We start from the raw sequence: 14903 nt of genomic DNA, 5'->3' as shown, positions 1-14903 counted from the left end.
GGTAATTTATGTTTGTCATATGGAATCCCTAGGTCTTAATGTTAGTTTGCTTTCCCTCTTTTTCACATTAGGATATAAAAGAGATAAATTTATGCCATCTGTCTGATAAGTTTTAAATGAGCCTTTAAAAACTGCCTGAAATCTCCAAGTGCTGGAGCTAAATGTTAAAGCTGTGAGAACTAGAGAAATTACCAGGAGTTAAAGATAAGGAGAAACAATTGACAAAAACTGAATAGCAGAATAACCTTTAATGCAGCAGCTACTTAAAGGGCTCTAGTCAATACGAAAGCCATCCACGCGAACTTGCAGCTATTAATGTCAACCCCAGGAGCAAACTGTAAGAAAACATGAGAATAAACACATAATGTTCCCCACCAAGTGCAAAGTTCCCTTTTAGGGACAAATCTCATGACTGCTGAGTTTGTTGTTTTTGTCTTTGTTTTGGTAACTGCTATTGAAGATGTATTATATATTAAAAAAAAATGTTAGTGTCTCCAATACAAATTTCTTAAGCCAGGTTGTCTAGTGGATGCCTGACTCATCGGCATTGGGACTATAACTGGTCTTAGATTTTTCTGAGATCAAAGATTTCTGTTTAATCCTTAGCTAGGGCTGTTACATAACTTACTGTCCAAATTAGGTTACTTTTGTGAGTAAAGTGAGCAATAATTATTCCATAAACACAAGTGTAAACAAAGCAAATTGGTCAGTGACACATTCCTTAAGCCGTGCTGACCTCTAACTGTATCTACTTACTGATGTTATTATGGGATATATACATATAAAACAACACATGTAAATATATGTGCATTTATGTATACATATATAATAAATAACTAGTGGACTATTCTTATTTTAAACTAATTTTACATTTATCTAATTTTAATGGGAGATACACACATTAATAATAAAAATGCCTATGAAGTTTTGTGTTTATTACATTCAAAACTCAAATAATGAGCTCATGAAAATCCTGCCGAATAGATATTGATCTCACCATTTATAAGTGAGGAAAGAGCAATGGTATCAAAATGGTCCCTAGATAGATAAGTTGTTCTTTCGGTAACTCAGGGGAAACGTGGGTGCAGATACAGAAATCTACAGAGGAGCCAGTTGACTGAGGACAAGGCACCCTGCTGTGCACCAGTATCATTGTCAGGCTTTTCTGGGCATCCTCCTGGGATTATCCCATGTGTGCACAGCTCTTTCTCTGACTAGAATTACTGGCTCCCAATCTATTAACCCAAAATTATGACAAAGAAGCCCGTCCTGTCAGTATTTACCATAGAGGGAAAGAACCAAGAGGCGAGGCGTGTGTTTTCAGGGCAAAGTATAAGTCAAATCCCTTTCCAAAAGAAACACAAACAGCTTGTGTGTTTGTGTCAGTCTGAACTGGTACATGTCCTTCCCTACCCTGCCAGTCCGCTGGGTCTGCACAGGAAGCGGTGCTACCTGCCATCAGTAAGAACTCTCTCTTCAGCTACTACCCCAGCTCAGGATGAACTAGCACACGGTTAGAAAGTCACCCGGATTTTACAGGACCATCTTCTTTGCCATAACAACTCTCCCAGGTGAGGTTGCAAAGATCTAACATCAAACAAACAGAATACATTACAGGTTTTCCTGTTCCCCAAAGATCCTATATTTTCGTGACCAGTGAATAGAGAATCCAAACTAATGATATTGTCACTTGGTAGGCAGGTGAAAACACTGATTCCTTAGGGCTTAGTGCTTGTTTATAACACTAGTCACGGAGTTATTAGTGAGAAGGGGATTTATGATTCATTCTTTTTGTGGTGCATTAACTGTTATGGGCCATTAGGGTATCATTAACCCATTACCTTTTCTAATATACTAAATGGAATCAAATAATTGCGTTGACTGTGTTTATTTACCTTCAAAAGAATACCTGCCTAACTGCTTCGCAGTGGATTGTGAAAATAGCTACCTTGATTCTAAACAGTAATCTTGTTCTTATTGTAAAAGCACAACAAGGGCTATAAATTGCTGCCTGAGTGCAGCAGCCCACAGAGGCTCCACGGGGTAGAAACATAGCGTGTACCTACTGAAAACAGGAACTCCATGGTGGTTGGGAGAAGGGTTGGCAAGTCTACCTGCTGCCACTTAGGATGGCTACTCGGCAGAATGGTCCAGCAGAAAGACCTCGGGACTAGGCACCTGAACTCCTGGGACCTGGAGGCAGTTCCGCTATAACAATCAACAGTGCACTTCCAGGGAGCTGTGGAGCTTGGACCAGGTCTAGACCTCCCTGAGCCTCCGTTTCCTAATCTAAAAAATACCAGAAGTGGATCAGATTATCCTTCTGAAGATCTCTTCCCTCTCTAAAGTGTCCATGCTTTGCTTCTTCAATTCCACATTTATCGGTACTTAGCAAAGTCATTCACATATATTGTTTTTTTCTCCCCAATCCTTGCAAAACTGTGTGAGATCAGTTCTATTATTACCACTTTACAAGCACGAAGACTAAAGCACAGAGAAGTGAAGTCACGATTGGGGAGACATGCCCTCCTTTCCTTTCAGTTGCTTCTTTGTGAAGAGACTCCTATTAAATAACACCCCAGGCCTCTTGTCTTACCTAATGGAAAGAGAAGAGTGATGCATTTTACTGGGGGGATTGAGAAAAAGAAACTTGGAGTGTTCAGCTTAGCCTCTTTCCCTCTCATCTGGAGTCTGGCACTTGTCAGTTCTCAAAGTTCTGGTTGGTTCTCCAGCTTTTGGTAAATGTGGGCTGTAGCTGTCTAGCTGTGCTTGTGGGCCAGTATTGTGTGTCTAGTATGTAAAAGTCTATTGTGGCCACACATCTGATCCACGTCCTTAATCCAGTTTTTTGTTGTTGTTAACTTTTAAAAGTTTATTTTTAATGTTTTAACTCACATATGGTGCAGAAATCTTTACAGTTCAATAAATGTTTACATATGTACATACCCATGTAACTGCTCTCCAGATCATGATATGGAGCATTTCCAGAGGCTTCCCTTTATTTAGAGCTTCCTTAATTTACCCCAGCAATGTTCTGTAATTTTTTAGTGTGCAGATTGTAGGTGCTTGATTTTTATGCTACTACTACAATTGACATCCTTGAAAATATTTTTAAAATATTCATTTCCAGAATAGAGAAATACTATTGATATTTTTATTTTGGCCCTGTATCCTGCAAGCTTGCTAAATTTACTTATTGATTCTAATTTTTTATAAATTCTTTTGAATGTTCTATGTATGCAATCATATTATTAATAAAACATATTTTATCTCCATCTGTTTCACTTCTGAGTCTACTCCTTAGCTGGATTCAAACTTGGGAAAGAAGTACATTGGCTGTCCCACTGATGTCCCAGAGATTCTGAATTCAAAGTCACGCAGCTACCAAGGACAGAGGCAGTGGGTTCCAGGGCTGGACCTGGTCCCTGCCAAGTGGGCTATGCATGCAACAGCAGCCCTGCCCACCTGCTGGAACAGTCCTATAACAGACGGTGAGACACTGGCTAGCAAAAACAATCAGTCTGATGTTTATTTTTCTGAGTTTTTAGTAATATCACCTCAGTTTGAAAGTCCAAAGTGGAAAAATATAGAAAATAAGCTGAAAGAATGTTGAACCCCAGGAGAGTACTTTTGTTGATGCCTGTTCTACTTCATTAGTGCTAACCTACCACTACGCATGTGGGTCTAGTGATGCCGTCTTTTCAAATCTACACCCTCAGTATTAAATTCAAAATAGCAAGAAACAAGACAAGTATTCTTCTATCTCATCATAAAACAAGGAAATGTTTTGGGAAACATCAGAAAACATAACTGTCCCTGGAGAAAACATTCTTCTGATTTCTTAGCTTTAGCTCTCCACTGCTTTTTTTATCTGACAGCATTTTATACTCAATACATAATTTGATACAATCTAATTCAGAGTGAAACAGAAAGAATTGTAATTATTTTATATTGTTAACATACCAAGCAAAGAAAATGAAACTCATGTTCCTTTAAATGACCCGAGTATTAGATTAATTGAGGGAAGATTAATCAGGTCATTTTTAAAATAATGACCTCATAGGACTAAAGTGCCCTCAATTTTTCTTGAAGTCCTGGACTGTTAAATTTTCTTTATCTTTTCCCAGGGAGAATTTGTGATAAGATTCACAATAGTCTAGCCTTGTTCATGCTCTAGACTAGAATCTTTGAATTTTTTGTTTCCTCTGACTCCATATTTTCCTCTTTCCCTAAAAAGTACTCTCTGCTCACATCACAGAAAAATGTGACCCTTCCATTATTTTCTATTCAGTTTATTAAAATGTAAATTAACTTCTATGTAGGATGGAAAAGAAGAAAGGAAGGATCATTTACTTGAGCCTGTTTTATCATCACAATTATTATTAGCTGAATTTCTATTGCTTAAAACCACCTGGTTTTAACATATGTGAACAATACAGACGTTTTTCTAACTACGTCATTATAATCTATTGTTAATAGAGAAATCCCCCATTGTATGACACAGGAAGAGCAAGCTCCCTGCAAATTGATGATAATGTATGGGAAGCCTTCAATTCCCTGAAAATACAATTGCATTGCAGCTAATTCATATTTCAGAAAATTATAGTGTTATGTGAAAAACAAATGAGGACAATCCCTGGGGTGTCTAAGTGATGCTGAGGACCAGTCAGCAGCATTCGGTGGAACTGCAGGGTCCTTTGTGTCTGTACGGACAGAAAATAAGGGCAGCTTGTCATGTGCCTTTGTCTTTATTGATCTGGCACAAAACAGTGTCATGGAGTTATAAACCACTCCCTCTGGAGCAACTAATCTTTGCAGGTCTGCAGTGAGCATTTGGCAGGTAATCATAGAGATGGCGTATGTTATAGAGAGCTGGATGCTTCAGCCAGTGTGGGAAGTTAGGGTGCCGTTAAAATTCATCAGGAACCAACTTCTTTTTCAACGACCTGCTGGGTTAGGATCCTTGCCAAGCTTATTCATCTTGGCTTCTTCCAAACTCTAAGGAGTCACATCCATGCTCATAGCACCATTTCTACTTATTGTGGGTGATAGAAAACATGCTTCCTTTTACACATAAAGGGAGTTCCATGGTTTAATGCTATTATGGTCCAATTTTGAGTTCTTGCCAATGGTTTGTCCTTTTTTTGTATCTCTAGCTTCACGTTTCAGTGTTTACCTTGAGCTGGTGGGTCAGAGTGGATTTTCCAGAAATAAAGGAACTATTTGTGAAAACTCTATCTCTGACCTATTAGAATCTAACATAACATCTCCTGGTAATCAATATAGGGTCTTGTTGATTACAAAAACAAGCCTTAAATGATGTATGGAGTTAGCATTGTAAATCCCCTTTTATGATTGACTTTCTGGTTAATACAATATAGTATTTATAACTTGGCAAAATGCTGTATATAAAAAGCACTTTGGAACATTTTAAAGGATAGCATATTCTTCAGCCTTTTTCCTGGAATTCATATGCCAAGTGGTAAAGCAGGAGCTTGGAACTGAAGCTTCCATGTTCTGCATAGATTCTGGGGGTTAAATATAGGCCACAAGGTTTATTACCCTGCTAGCATCACCTAAGAATGAGATATACTGTGGATTTTCATGTGTGGTTCATTTCCCTGGGGCACCGTTAGTTGACGTTTTACATTGATATTTTATGTAGACTTAACAGCCCACCTGGACTAAAACACTATCTGTCCCAACGTTGCAATTGTTGGGATTTCTTGAATGACACATTGCCTTTTATGTGGCGTCTCTCAACAGCATCTTTTGAAAGAATCAAATTGGAATTCCTAAAGGCCTAATGAGAATAAGAGCTTGTGAGACTTTAGTCAATATCTGTCACAGAAATTAAAAGAGTAGCTCCTAAGATTAACGTTGTCAAGTACATACAGACTCTTAGCAGGGTCTGCGCTGAAACAAACACAGGGTTCAGACTTTATCTAAATCTGACTTATGTAAACTCAGACTTTATATAAATATGTCTACCACTCTGCTCAGGTTGTGAAGGGTAAATTTACAGAAACAAGAATGCCAAATATAGATTCCATAAGAAGGGCTGTCTTGAGAGGTCACAGGGCTGATACAACTCTATTAGCATTATATTCAGGAGTGGAATAGAAGCACTATATTCCAGTTGGTCGTTATTTATTATGGGGTATGGATTAACAATTCTAAAATAGCTGTACACATATATATCAAAGTTGAAAAAACAAGTGACTAAGTGGATGACAAATGACGGAAGCCGAGGTTATCACAGTTGGAGTGGGGAAGGTTACTGAAAAGCAAAGGGAAAAAGCTCGAAGAAACCAGGTACTGGAATTGAGGTAAAGACATCAATATAAATTTAAATTTAGCTTAATACATGTACTGATGAATTAATAGAGAAATAACCACACATGTATGTTTCTATGTGGACTGGTATATATTTTGTCCACTGAAGCAACAACACTCTAATAGCAACAAGCATACCCAGTGCCCAGATCTTGGATTTTAACAGCATTCCTAATAAAAGAGATCAGGATGCTTTTGGAGAAATAACCAATTGTAGGGCTGGGGCAGGATGTATAAAAGATAAGCTGGAAGTACCAGAAAATAAGGAGGTGCCTAAAAAATGAAATAGAGATATGTCAAAAGAACACAAGAGTCACTGAAAGACCCCCCCAATAGCCAAATTTGAGACCATTTGAGCAAGAAAATAAGTAATATAGCATTGCATTATAAACCAAAGTATAAAATATAAATAGTATCGAGTCCAAACTGATATAAATAAATGGGGGAGAGACAAATCTCCTGTACAGAAGAAATCCAAACAATTTATATAGATACTATGCCCTCAAGAAGGTAGAGCACAATTTCCCACCCCTTAAGTGTGGGATACGTTTAGTGAATTGCTTTCAAAGAGTAGAGTACCAAAAAAAGGATATAGAAACAGAAACCCAGTAAATGCTGCATTAGCCAGGTAATCAATGTTAACATCATGAGTGATAAATTGATAGGATGTACTCTTGTGTTGAGGAAGACACTTCACCCCTGTGGTCTTCCTCCCAAAGCCCATAATCTCAGTCTGACCATGAGAAATACAAGCTCAAACTTAGAAGCATTTGACAAAAGTACCTGACCAGTACTCCTAAAAACTGTCAAGGTCATCAAAAACAAGGGAAGTCTGAGAAGTGCCACAGCTGAGAAGAGCCAAAGAGACAAGAAAAATAAATATGACGTGATATTCTGGATGGACTCCTGGAACAGAAAAAGGAAAACTGATGAAATATGAAAAAGTACAGTTTAGTTAATGTATAAATGTTGGCTCATTGTGGCAAACATAGCAGAGTGCTATGAGATGGGAAAGTGAGTGCAGGGTATATGAGGACTCCCTGATATATCTTTGCAACTTTTATTTAAAGCTATTCTAAAATACAAATTTTATTTAAAAAATATGTACAAGCATTAGCATCCAACCTGACTGGTGTCAGTTAATAAGAGGAAACATGAATGAATGCTTGCCATGTGACAGGAATGTAATTAGGTGCTTTACATATGTTATCACGTCACCTCACAGTGAATTATAAAATAAGCGATATTACTATTCCCAGCTTACTAGTGGGAAATCCAAGGACTTGTCCAAGATCACACTGCCTGACACCTAGCTGCCTCTAGAGCTCTCACTCTTAGGTACTAGGTTGCTCTCTCTCTTGCTTTGCTGTAACCCGAGTGACTCTACATTCAGGAGGCTCATAGACAGAAGTAGTATTTGATGCTGTATTAATAAATATTTGTGTGTGCGGAATGAGATTTGATTTTGATTGTAGATTATGTGTAACGTATGAAGAGAATGCCCACACATTTGTCACACTGTGAGGTTGTCCTGATTTATTTCACATGGATGATGTCGATACAGAGGCAGGATTTTGCCTTATAGATGCTCTGCTCATTACTACATAGAGAAGGCCAAATCCAACTGACAAAAATCGTTCTGAAGGAAACCCATCACTAAGAATCAGTATTCTAGATTGTATGACCATCAGACTGACAAAAACCACAAGAAACTATTAACTGATTCCCCAAGGTATTGTCTGCACTTCCAGACTGCTGCAGGTCAACTCTTCTGGACACAATTGTTGTCCATGCATTTAAAAAGTTGAAAGTGCACCTGCTTCTAGGGGGAAATACCTACAGAAAGGTAACTTAAGAATCCAACTAAACAAGTGGCCTTTGAGGAAGGCACACAGTCTTTATTGGTAATATCACTTTGGAAGGCACAACAGAAGAACAAACTGAGGAGGCTCCAAAGTATCACAAGGAACTCTCCCGAGCAGCACCCATGCTCGGCGCCTGTAGATAACCTAGATTGCTAACTTAGACTTCTGGGGTTAAGTCATTGCGAACTGACCTTGCTCAAGCTTATCAAACACACTCATCAAAAATGCACTTGCGGAACATATGGAATTTAGCATCTCTGAGGCTGCATTTCTGTGGACTGTGGGATTTTTTAGTGCTTCCTAGGATGCCAGGTGTTACACGCTTTTTGGATGATGCCTCAATCATGGGATTCACTCGGACTGAAATAACTCAGCAATGTATCAAGATTTTTCCCTGATGGTTTCTAGTTATTCTTAGATGAGGATCTGAGACAAACACAAATGTGGTCAAGATGATTCTTTGTCTACACTTATTCCCTGTTCATTTTTGTACTCAGATTGAACTTTTTCTAGTGTAACAAAGAAAATTACCTTCAGTTAGGACTTGGAATTTAGATAAAATCGGTGTGCCTCCTCATATTTTAATGTACTTATCTGATTCTCAAAAGCACATAAACAAGTAGCCAACTCTAGAGAGAAGGAGAAGTTACAGAGATCTTGGCACCTGCTCACCACTAAGGTTCAAGACTGAGAGAGCAGAAATGATGGACAGGGTTTATCACGACCAAGTCAAGACTGAAAGAAGGGACAATGGATACCTGTAAATCATTATGAAGGTAGAAGCAATCTAGACTGAAGTACTAGATTTATACCAAAGCCTGTGTTATTTGAGGGCAATTCTGGTTCTGGATGTGAAATTCAGTGATGAGCAGAACTCTTTCTTACCCATGTATGAGTGTGTGAGTGTGTGTGTGCGTGTGTGCTTGCACATGCTTTGGGTTAAACAGCTGTGCATGTGCATTCAAAGCACTGTACAATTTTGAAGCCTGATACTCTGCGTTGTTCTTCAAATGAACTCAACAGAGAAGGAGGAAGCCTCCTCATTAACATAGGGCATGCTGAGCTGTCACAACACTCTGAATAAGGTTAGAGATACAGCATTGGTACCCCTTCACTGAAAGGCAGCAGCAGAGGTGAATTCTACCCTTAACTAGAGATAAGAAGGCCAACACAGAGATTAGTTTGCTGGGAAATGAGCACTAGAACCAGGGCATGTATATTTACCCAGTATGTGCTCAGAAATATTTGGGAAGAGAAAACCAGGGAAGGGATTGATCAGGATGACCCTGCCACATTGATCAAATATGACAGCTTCTTTTAGTGATGAGATCAATAGGAAAATCATTAAAAATATCTTCTCTAAGAACACTTGGCATTGATTTTTCAGCTGTGCCCCTTGAAAGCTCACAGAACTATAAAGTGAAGGCAGTAGTGATTTCTCTTTGCCTCAGTAACTGCTGAATCAGAATCACCAGGTATGCTTACAACTGCTCACACAGACTGGAGCCACATAAAAATTTATTTGTGGAATTCTTCATGTAACATTGGTCAGGGGGAAAAGCAGATTTTGTGTATCAAGGGATATTGTGGTTTATTGCTGGTTTGTATTTCACCTGGCTTCCAGAATGTGATGGAGATATAAGCCCAAGTCAACTTTGTGATGCAAAGAGCAAGGATGGCTGAGGGCTGTTTTGCTGCCAGAAATCCACCACAACACAACCCCTGTTCGTCTTGAAAATTGCAAAACCACCATCATCTTGTCAGAATAGACTCCATCTGCAATGAAAACATGCCTTACTCATTTTCGTGCAGTAATAAGACTTATTTAGACAATTTCCTACACATGATCTAAATTATTCTCACAGTGAATGACTGACAGCTCAGGAACAGGATCCTGATCTAACAGAGGCTTAATTATTACTGACGGTTGTTAGAACACATTTAGGAACATTCAAATGGAAACCTATATGATGACTATAAGCTACTACTTGAGATCATTGAATACAAATATATATAAATGAAGTGTCTATTTAACACATTAGTCAAATTAGGAGCTCTTAACATCTGTAGAAATAAAATAAGAAACTGTGTATAAATGGGTAAAAAATGAAAGGAGGGAGTTCAGGCAATTATTTTAGTCAGAAGCAGTAAGGAAGAAAGTTCTTCAACTCTTCAAAGAACCAAAATTATGTTCACGTTAAACTTGTGAACTGGTGCTGTTGGAAGAGAGGTGTTCAAGGCTCATGTCCATTTGGTTCTCTGATGGGATGAAGGGGAAGGAAGATGTGGAATAACAGAAATGTTTAATGGTTTTTAGAATACAATTAAAATGAGAATGCCAGCTTATTCATTTAGGTTATTTAACAGAGTAAGAATTAAATACTCCAGGGAATGCATTCTCATTCTGAAAATAACTCCTTCAGCCCTGCATGGTTTCCATATCTCAACCTCTGTGTGTATATTTTAAAGAGTCAAATTGTGTGAGTCCAACTCCAAAGACAGGGATTGAGGAGAGAAATCAATTACTGTGGAATTACAGGGAAGCTTCATGCAGGAGGGTGGACATAAGACTGCTGTTAATCAAAGGTCAGACACAGAGTGAAAAAGGAGATGGAAGAAGAAGGGGCTTCTGATGTAGCGGAAATGCTGACAGAGGAGCAGATATCAAGTGTGGAGGAGCCAGTAAGTATCCACACCTTATTAACTTGGTTTTTGAAGACAACAATAATAGTAGCTATTATTCACTGAACTTTAAATAGCCAGTCAGAGAGTTTTAGACTTGAAACAATGAGCCAAAGGACATTCCTATAGTCTTTCAGGATAGAAGGCTCAGGATTCTTCCTGGCACCATCATTCCTATCCAGGCCTTATCTCCTAGAAGGTTGTCCAGTCCTAAGTGTCTATTTTTAATACACACAAATTCATGAGTCTTACTCTAAGCCATAGACACCCATGAAGTTCTGAGGAAGGTAGGTAAACTAAGAACACACAAAAAAAGCGAAGTTAATGTTTTACTATTAGTTGGGGTTTGGGTCACAAAGGAAATTCAGAATTGAAACAGGCCAAAGAGAAGCCTTGTTATATCTCAGCTTGTCAGACCCAAGTAATTTCAACCCTGCTCCATCTTTTCCATGCCCACTCGACCCCAAATTTCTCTGCTCTCCAAATCTCCAAACTTTGAGTTTGGGTGATTTCATCAATGAAGAAGTCAACTGACAGCACACACAACAGAACTCGGTAAAATGGAGCCGTTACCTCCCACAGTAAGAATATAGCAGCAAACGGTTAAACAAACTGTGGTACATCCAGACAATGGAATATTATTCCATGCTAAAAAGTAATAACTAGCAAGGCATCAAAAGACTCGAAGAAAACTTAAATGCATATTACTAAGTGAAGGAAGCCAATCTGAAAAGACTACATACTATATGATTCCAACATGTGACATTCTAGAAAAGGCAAAACTAGGAGACAGTAAAAATATCAGAGGTTTCCAGAATCTAGGGGTAGGGGGAGGTGACTAGACAAAGAACAGATTTTGACGGCAGTGAAAATACTCTGTATGATATACTGTAATGGTGGATAGAAGTCATTATATATTTGTCTAAATCCGCAGAATGTATACCACCAAGAGCAAGTCCTAATGTAAACTATGGACTTTAGGTGATTACAATGTGTCAGCTTAGGCCCATAAATTATAAAAAATGTACTATTCTAGGGGAAGTTGTTGATAGTAGGGTAGGCTACACATGTCTGGGGGCAGGGAGCATATGGGAGACTTCTGTACCTTCTTCTCAATTTTGCTGTGAACCTAAATCTACTCCAAAAAAATTAAGTGCTTAAAAATATGTTTACTAGCATTTAAATACTATTTGATCTGTTCAGGGTTAGAAATCAGAGAAGTTTATTACTTTTCCTGTTTGTACACAAATGTTTGTATCATTCTGTATCTGATCATTTTTTGATATAAATCCTTTGCTGTAAAACTTTTCAATCAAGATGTTTATTTTGACTTGATGCATATTAAAAAACTGTCCTCCAAAAAAATTGTACCATTTATTCTGTCTTCAGCTCCACTTGAGTGTCCATTTTACCACATCCTGCACAATACTACATGCTATCATTTTGTAAAATATTTGACAATTTGAGAGGTACAAAATAATTCCTTTTGTTTTCTTTGGTTACTAAGGGAGAGTAAATCTATTTCATTATTTTGAATTGTGTATTCCTGTCTATTTCTTCATTGTTTTAAATTTAAATAATGATATTTATTGTAATATTTTCAAGTAGTTATAATTTTTTCACTTTTGTGAATTTTGTTGTAAGTAAATACAAAATGTAAGTCTGATTAACCAAGCACATCACTCTGTGGAACAAGAATTTCCTGGCAGGAAAGCTGCTAGAAGCAGTGTTTCTGAATTTCTGCCATTGAACACAACCCCTCAGATCACATAGTCCTATGAGGCCAGGTCATGTGCAGTCAGCAATCCCAGGATCCAGGGAGCTGGCTTAATATCTCTGTCCCCTACATTCTACATTTAGTTCAGCAACTTTGTTCACTCTGTGCTGTGAAGATTTTAGCAATATCTCTACCAAGCAAAGTAATTTTGCTGAAGCACACAATTTCATTATCAGTTTGCCATACACTGGAGTGTGTAATAACATTAGATGGCCACTCACGATTTTACAACCTAAGAGGAAACTTAGTAGAAATAAAAACATCCCTAGCATTCCTAATATCATATGGATTTCACCAGGCAGAACCTGGGAAATGAGAGACTGGGAGAAGCTGAAACTGGGAAATGGGCAGCCAGATCCCGCTGCAGAAGACTAATTTGGAGGCAGAACCCTGCACCCAAGGAGTACTGCCTGGGCTACCATGTTACAAGTCTCTGGAAGGCATCATTCTCAGAGAACACAGTAATAATTGTACCCTGGGCTTGTGCAATGCAGAACCCCCTCCTAAAACTAGGGACAGAGTCAGGCAAATACTTTTAGCAGGAAAGGGAGAACTCATGTTGGGACCTTGGAAATAAGAAGTAATGGAAGAGCCATGCAGACACTTGCAACCTGACAGTGGCCAGAGTCAGTGCTCTTTCAATGGCCAAGTTGTAAGGCAAGATTCCTCTAGAAAAGAGATTGTTAAGAACAAGTATTTAAGGAACTGTGATAGTATAGAAGCTACCAGGGAGGGGACTCAGACACAGAAATATATAGAGTTAGGTATCAGACTGGATGGTTCAAGGTGGGGAAATGATAAACCCAGGAGCTCAAGACTAGGAGAAGTTGGGGTGATTCTTGATTCTTGTTGAGCTGAGAGATGTAGCAGATACAGTTGGTGCCCTGCCCAGATCACCTTTACAGCCAGAATACACATACCACAGTTGCTGCCGTGTGACTGATAACAACCCAGAGCTGCCTTCTTCTAAAAAGATTTGCTCTCAAACAAACTAGAGATGCCTCATCAGGAAGACTACATCTACCCATGCCCTCTGTGCCCCATAAAAGAACTCAGCCAATGACTGACTTACTCTGAAGTTCAAAAAATTGGCCGGCCTCCTTACTAACTCTGTGCTCAATCTGTATTCCAGACCATCCTCATGGGATCAGACTGGATCAGACTGGATCAGACCCCAGCTGAGACATTGCTAGCTTATTCTCCAGCCCTATCCTGATTTCCTCCCTCTTCTTTTGAGAACACACCTCAATAAATTGTTAGCCAAAGAATCTCTGCCTCTAGCCGTGCTTCTCAAAAACTCATCCTAACTAGGACAAATGGCCTGTAATCTAGACCATTGCCACTAAACTCAAGATGGTAAAACTCTTCCCAGCTTTTCCACTCCACAGCATGATTGATAGTGAGGCACTTTTCTCAGTTATTATTAGCACTGGACTCTTTTAATGTATTTGCTAAAATGAAGATTCCTGGGCTCCATCATAGTTCTATTAAAAAACAAACAAACAAACAAAAAAACCCCACAAATACTGAGGCCAGAGCATCCTGGGAGAGTCTCATGCACTTTAAAGATTAAGAATGATGTCCTAGAACTTAAAGTAGGAAGAAGTTATTGATGGAAATCGAGTGGGTGAACAAATGAAGAGGAGAGGAATGAGGCTGAAGCCCAAGTGGAGACTTAATGCATAGTTAAAGCAGTGTGATGCAAATAAGAGGCATCTATTCTCAAACAGGGATTCAGAGCTGGAGAATGCCTAATAGAGAATTATGTATCCTTTGTTAGCTGGTGTCACTTTATTGACCCTTAGGGCTCCTACTTATAAATAGAATGAGGCCTCCACTTAACAACTCATACGCATATAATGGCGATAGACTGAAACAATAAGCTAGGTGCTTTAAATCAGTTGGAAGAAAGGGCATTACATAAATACAAATTCTAACAACCATTAATACCTTCCTGGCTGAGTTTCAAAAGCACAGCCAAGTTTTAAAGTCTTACAATATTCATGAAGCTATAATGAAGTTCAAGAGGCTTCAGATTTAATCTTCAAGATGTCAGTCAATGTAAGGGATTTCTTATTCAACTTCTAAATTATTCTTAACTGAAGGCAGATAGTATCTGCAACAAGACTTCTGCAACTGGAGACTTATATTTGCTGTAAGAGTGAGACTGCTTAATGGATAATTTTTCTCATTAAATTTTGGTTGAATTCCAAAGGGAAAAAGATTTTCAAATGAAGAGAAAT

The 14903-nt window shown here is 38.5% G+C and overlaps 1 protein-coding gene across 1 annotated transcript in view; it reads right to left on the bottom strand.

Annotated features, from left to right (window-relative positions):
* GRM1 (glutamate metabotropic receptor 1) overlaps positions 1-14903 on the bottom strand; it is a 380989-nt gene that overhangs the window by 63572 nt on the left and 302514 nt on the right. The gene's annotated exons all lie outside the window — the stretch shown is intronic.

This window comes from Vicugna pacos, chromosome 8, assembly GCF_048564905.1.
Source record: "Vicugna pacos chromosome 8, VicPac4, whole genome shotgun sequence".
Classification (NCBI taxonomy): Eukaryota; Metazoa; Chordata; class Mammalia; order Artiodactyla; family Camelidae; genus Vicugna; species Vicugna pacos.
The sequence above is the reverse complement of the archived record's forward strand: the minus strand, read 5'-3'. Positions and strand labels throughout refer to the sequence as shown.